The sequence below is a fragment of the Plecotus auritus genome, assembly GCF_963455305.1.
Source record: "Plecotus auritus genome assembly, chromosome: 7".
In the NCBI taxonomy this organism is placed as follows: Eukaryota; Metazoa; Chordata; class Mammalia; order Chiroptera; family Vespertilionidae; genus Plecotus; species Plecotus auritus.
Genome location: NC_137774.1, coordinates 151,850,887 through 151,857,579, shown reverse-complemented (window position 1 = coordinate 151,857,579; position 6,693 = coordinate 151,850,887). Strand labels below are relative to the sequence as shown.

At 42.0% G+C, this 6,693-nt stretch overlaps 1 pseudogene across 1 annotated transcript; it reads right to left on the bottom strand.

Moving 5' to 3' along the window:
* Window positions 1-1,095: 1,095 nt before the first annotated feature.
* Window positions 1,096-1,959, bottom strand: LOC308254182 (ADP/ATP translocase 2-like; annotated as a pseudogene). The gene has a single exon. The product of its transcript is annotated as an ADP/ATP translocase 2-like (transcript).
* Window positions 1,960-6,693: the final 4,734 nt, after the last annotated feature.

The following is a 6,693-nucleotide window of genomic DNA, read 5'->3' as shown; positions in this document are numbered from 1 at the left end:
TACTCTCTCTCTCTACTTATTTCATGGGTGAGTGATAACACAGGCGTCATGGGTGCCAACAATCTATGGGCCACACTTTGAACAGCAGAGTCACGGACTTCATGTAACAAAAGAATTGCATAAGAGAAGTAGCTGCTATGTTGGCTTACAAGTAGGAAAAAGGAAAACTGCAAAAATTATATTTGGTTAAAGCAAAACTTATTAAAGAAGCACTTGGCAATGAAGGTGGGATAGTTGGAAACCTATAGAAGACACAGTTCCTTAGCAGTAGTCAATGCAAATGTTTCGGGTAGCAAATTCACTCCACTCAGTGCAAAATGAAATGGACCATGAAGTTTAGAAGATTCTTCCAGTTTTTCTTGTGACAAATGATTTTTCAAGACAGCAGATAAATAAGCCATATTAAGCTGACTAGTCAACAGGAGATAGAATTCAGTTATATAAGTGCATCATTCTAAACATCCATTGGTGGTGACTAAAGGGTTTGAGCCCTACTGTCTACAGCCTTTCATTCTCTTCTCCATTCTCATTATGCATCCTGTGATGGTGACTGAGGGCATAAAATTAGATGGTAATGAGGGGACAGAGATGAACTAATGTCAGGGCAGGTATCCCAGGATGGCCGCCTTGGGGTATGGTCAGTACCCAGGGTGCCTGATCCTCAGCTTTGCAGGCACAGAAAGCAATTTTTGTGAGTGTACTTAGGGTTGAAGGACACTGGTTCACACTAACAACTATGCAGCATTCAGAAAACTGATTTGTAGACCAAAAGGCCAGGTTATCATTTATTTATTTATTTATTTATTTATTTATTTATTTATTTTTATATTTCAGAAATTTGTTATTTCTTCAAATCTGTTGTTTATTAGGAGTGACTGAAATAAAAAATATAATTGAGTCCCATCATCATCATGGAAATGGCTTTAAGAGAAAACTGGTCAGATGAATATTATTGCTTCCCATTTTCAGCCGGTAAATAGTTGCCACTGATAAACAGACAACCAAAAGTCTGTCAAGAATGCTCAAGATATGTTACATAATACAACATGCCTGTTCACGGAGGCTGGGGGAGGGAAGACTAGGAAATAATTTATGTCACTTCTTGATTTCATCATACGAGACAAGCACAAAAGCACCACCAATGCCTCTGAGAACACTGGACCATGCACCCTTGAAAAAAGCTTTGCCTCCTTTATCACAAGCAATCTTCCTCCAGCAGTTGAGTGTGTCTGTGTATATGATATCAGTTCCTTTGTGCCCTGATTGCATCATCACGCAGCGATATGAATAGTGTCAAAAGGATAGGAAGTCAACCCAGCCATCCAGCTGATGAAGATTTGAGTATTCTTGGGATCTGGAAGCATTCCCTTTGCAGTGTCATAGTCACCGAAGTAGGCAGCTTGGTAGATGATAACACCCTGTACCCACACATCAAAGCCTTGGTATAGGCCTCTAATACCATCAGATTTGTAGATCTTAACCAGGCAGTCACCGAGGCCTTTGAATTTCCTTTCTGCTCCGGCTTTGCCCACATCAGCTGCTAGATGGGTACGGGCAAAATCAAGAGGATACACAAAACACAAGGAGGTGGCCCCAGCGGCACCACCTGATGCCAGATTCCCTGCAAAGTATTGCCAAAACTGGGCTCTCCTGTTCACACCACCTAGGAAGAGCTGCTTGTATTTATCTTTCAAGGCAAAGTTGAGAGTCTGGGTGGGGAAGTATCTGATGACATTGACCAGGTTACCACGCCAGAGGAACAGGACTCCCTGCTCCTTGGGGATACGAACCATGCAGTCTATAATGCCCTTGTATTGCTTATCTGCAGTTTCTTGCTGACATGCTGCACCTGCAGCACAGCTTGACCTGCTTGATGGGTGCTACTGCTGTCTTGGAGATGGCTGCGGCCACTCCACCTGCCAGGAAGTCCTTGGCAAAGGACACAGCGGCATCTGTCATGTTGAAAAGAAGTAAGCGGGCGACTGCAGGCCTGGGACCATACAGGCTGAACTCTGGGGCTCTAGCCAGAAGGCCAGGTTATTAATTAAGGGGAACTGAATGGTCAATAAAGTGCCAATTTTATGTAAGCCAGTGAGTGCATTTTCTTCTGATGGATATGCTGTAGGGAAAACCAATAGAAATTGGAAGGGAGTTCATGAGCATGATATTGGAACATTAGAAAATGGAATGTCCAGTGTTATCAACCTATAAATAATATAAATATTTAATGCATTCATTTCTCCCTCTCCTTGCATGTGCACAGACACACACACATACACACACTCACATTGGGGTGTTTGTGCTATTGGAAATTCCAGAGACATGCTGATAAGCTTCAAAGTTTCACTCCCTCTTTGGAATCCCACACTGATAACTCATTCTTAGACCTTGTTAATGACATTGAATTGGTTATATTTGTCGGTAACATTTAGTTAAATATTTACTAAGAATTTGACTTTGAAAGTATTCTGTCATTTAACGAATTGTGCAGTGAGATAATCTCTATACAGTAAGTATGCATTTCACTAATTTGGTTCTCAGGGGATAATATTGATTGTTCCCAAGTTCTTTGTAGACTTCAAAAGTGTTGGTAGCATGACTGACTACTTCATTTTTTAAAGAAATGTGTGCATCTGTGTATATCTAGGTCCTTATATTATATGATCATAAATATTCTAATGATTATCAGCATAAAATATGAGCCTTATTCTCCACTGCTCATAGTTAACTTGCTATCAGATTGCAAATTCAACTTGATTTTGTAAAAAGAAAGAAAAATTTTATGGCTCTGACATAAAATGTGATTAATAGGTGTTCAGCTTGTTTTATATATGTATATTACATAATTAAGAAAACTCTTATACCCTAATTGCTAATTATTAATATTAGGACAGTAAAAAAAAATAAGGAAATAGTAACAGCAAATTTACCACATCTAACTTAGATTTTGTTACTTTAAGAATAATGTAGGAAAATTTATTTCCTACTATGGCAAGTCATAAACCAAAATAATTACTTGTGATATGGTGAGTTCTTACTCTATGTAAAGTAACTTTTTAAAAATATATGTATGACACAGTATATGTCTATGTGTGTTTATCAAACACCTGAATATATACGTATTTATATGTATGTACAGAGAGAGGTAGGTACATGTGTCTTTATTTTCCAAACTCACGTTGCAATTAGTATACATGAGAAACTAAAACTGCAGAGTATGCTTATTCAAAAGGCCCCAAACAAACAATAAAACTGAGCAGACTTTTTAGGTCTAAAATTTTTTTTTTAAATTCTCCTTTTACAGATCAATGGAACAGAACACAGTACTTAGAAATAGATACTCACAAACATATTTGACTGACTTTTGACTGACTTTTGAGTTGCAAAAGCAACTCAATGGTGGTGGGGTGGGGAGTGGAATGAGGCCTTTTCAACAAATGGTGCTCAAGAAACTGGACATCCATGGGCAAAAAAATGGAACTTTGACAAAATTGTGCACGTTATACAAAAATTAACTCAAAATGAATTGTGGGCTTTAACGTAAACCTTAAAACTATAAAACTTTTAGGAGAAAAATTTGGGGATCTAGGCAAAGAGTTCAGAGACCTGCAGCTAAAATACAATCCATAAAAAGAAAAACAGCTAAATTAGACCTTATCAGAATTAAAAACATACTCTGAGAGCATATAAAGGGGAAAAAAGACAAGGTATAGATTTGGAGAAGATATTTGCAAACCGCATATCCAGCAAAGGACTGATATCTAGAATATAGAAAGAACTCTCAAACTCAAAAGTGGGGAAAAATCATTCAAATAAAATGGGTAAGACACTAACATACATTCTGCCAAAGGGGACATATGAATGGAAAATGAGAACCTGGAAATATGCTCAACATCATTACTTATCAGATAAAGGCAAATTAAAACTTCAATGAGCTATTACTACACATCTATTAGAATGACAGAAATAAAAAAATAGAGACATTAAATACTGTCAGGATAGGGGAAAAACTAGATTGCTCATACACTGTTGGTGAGGATGTAAATTGTACATTCTGAAAAGCATTTTAGCAGCTTCTTATAAAACTAAACATGCAATTGCAATACAAGACAACTCAGTGACTGCACCCATGGGCATTTGCCCCAGAAAAATGAAAACTAGATTTACACCAAGAACTAGACACCAGTGTTCATCACAGCTTTATTCATAATAACCCCAAACTAGAAAGAACCCAGATGTTGACCTTCAATAGGAAAATGTTAAACATAACATAACATTCACATAATTTTGAAATAACAAAAAATTAGAAATGCAGAACATCTTAGTTGCCATCATGGTATAGGAACTGGGAAGAGGGAGGAGAGGAGTGGGGCTGACAAAAAGGTGGGTGTGGTTTTCAAAGAGAAAGTCAAGGGCACAGAACTAGATTGTGAAGGTAAATATAAAACCTATACATGTGATAAAATTGTACAGAACTGAACACACAGACACACAAATGAGCACAAGTAAACCTGTGGAAATTAATATCCTCATGGCAATAGTGCACTACAGTTTCCTAATATGCTACCACTGGGAGATTGGGGGAAGGGTGCATAGGACCTTTCAGTATTATTATGTACAGACTAGAGGCCCGGTGCACAAAATTCGTGCACGGGGGTGGGTGGGTGTGTCCCTCAGCCCAACCTGCACCCTCTCCAATCTGGGATCCCTCTCACAATCCAGGACTGCTGGCTCCCAACTGCTCGCCTGCCTGCCTTCCTGATTGCCCCTAACCACTTCTGCCTGCCAGCCTGATCACCCCCTAACCACTCCCCTACCAACCTGATTGATGCCTAACTGCTCCCCTGCCAGCCTTATTGCCCCTAACTGCCCTCCCCTGCAGGTCTGGTCACCCCTAACTGCCCTCCCCTGCAGGCCTGGTCACCCCTAACTGCCCTCCCCTGCTGACCTGGTCCCCCCCAACTGCCCTCCCCTGCAGGCCTGGTCCCCCCCAGCTGCTCTCCCCTGAAAGCCTGGGTCTTCCCCAACTGCCCTTCCTTGAAGGCCCGGTTGCCCCCAACTTCCCTCCTCTGCCAGCCTTGTCACCCCTAACTGCCTTCCCCTGCAGGCTTGATCGCCCCCAACTGCCCTCCCTTGCAGGCCTGGTCCCTCCCAACTGCCTTCTCCTGCTGGCCATCTTGTGGTGGCCATCTTGTGTCCACATGGGGGCAGCCATCTTTGACCACATAGGGGCAGCCATCTTGTGTGTTGGAGTGACAGTCAATTTGCATATTACTCTTTTATTAGATCGGATAGAGGCCTGGTGCACAGGTGGGAGCTGGCTGGTCTGCCCTGAAGGGTGTCCCTGATCAGGGTTGGGTTCTCTTGGGGCATGGGGTGGCCTGGGCAAGGGACCTGTGGTGGTTTGCAGGCTGGCCACGCCCCCCAGTGACCCAAGTGGAGGCCCTGGTATCTGGGATTTATTTATCTTCTATAATTGAAACTTTGTAGCCTTGAGCAGAGGCCAGGGCAGGCCAGGAAGCTTGGCTTCCTCCATAGCCAGGGAAACCCAAGCCTCCTGCTTGCTCTGTGGCCGCAGCCATTTTTGCTGAGATTTATTTATCTTCTATAATTGAAACTTTGTAGCCTTGAGCAGAGTCCAGGGCTGGCCAGGGTGTGCAGGAAGCTTGGCTTCCTCCATTTCAGGGAAACCCAAGCCTCCTGCTCTCTCCGTGGCTGCAGCCATCTTGGTTGGGTTAATTTGCATACTCACTCCTGATTGGCTGGTGGGCATGGCTGGTAGGCATAGCGGAGGTACCGTCAATTTGCACATTACTCTTTTATTAGATAGGTGCTGTGAATGCACAATTATCTCAATAAATGTTTTGATTATTTAAAAAATTCTTTTGTTGTTGATTTCCTTGAGAGGTGCCATTTTCAGTTGGTGTTTCCATTGAGTAGAAGGAAATGGTTGCCCTTAGTCAAGGCTGGCCCTTAGTCTTTGGTCAGATTTTACAGTAGGGCTGTGGTCACATGTGGACTGTAACCTGCCCATCGAACACAGCCTAGCTTTGACATCATCCTCTTGAAGCTAGCCATCCAGGAGAAGTATACAGATAGGTTTACAGGTTTCTCTTTTTTTATTGTCTAAAGTTTTACATATGCCTCTTTTTTCCCCAATTAGCCTCCTCCCCTCCTCCCAGCCATTCCCCATTCCTACCCTGGGCAAGCCCCCGCAATCCCAGTGTCCATGTCCATTGGTTATGCTAATATGCATGCATACAAGTCCTTTGGTTGCTCTCTAACCCCCCTCCCCTACCATTTGTCTCTGGATCTAATCTTGTTCATCAAATTATGCTGATCATTATATCCCACATATGAATGAGATCATGCGATATTTATCTTTCTCCGACTGGCTTATTTCGCTTAGCATAAATGGTTCCATCCATGCTGTTGAAAATGGTAACAGTGCCTGCTTTTTTTTATAGAGGCATAGTATTTTATTGTGTAGATGTACCACAGTTTTTTAATCCACTCATCTGCTGATGAGCACCTAGGCTGTTTCCAAATCTTTCTTTTTCTGCCAGGTTCCCAGATAGATCCTGTGAAGAGCTTCCTCTCTCTCTGTAGGCCAAGCCCTAAGCCCTGACTGTCTCACCAGGCCCATGTTTTGATTGAACTGTCTATTGGTGCCCTCTCAGTATTAGCACTGCA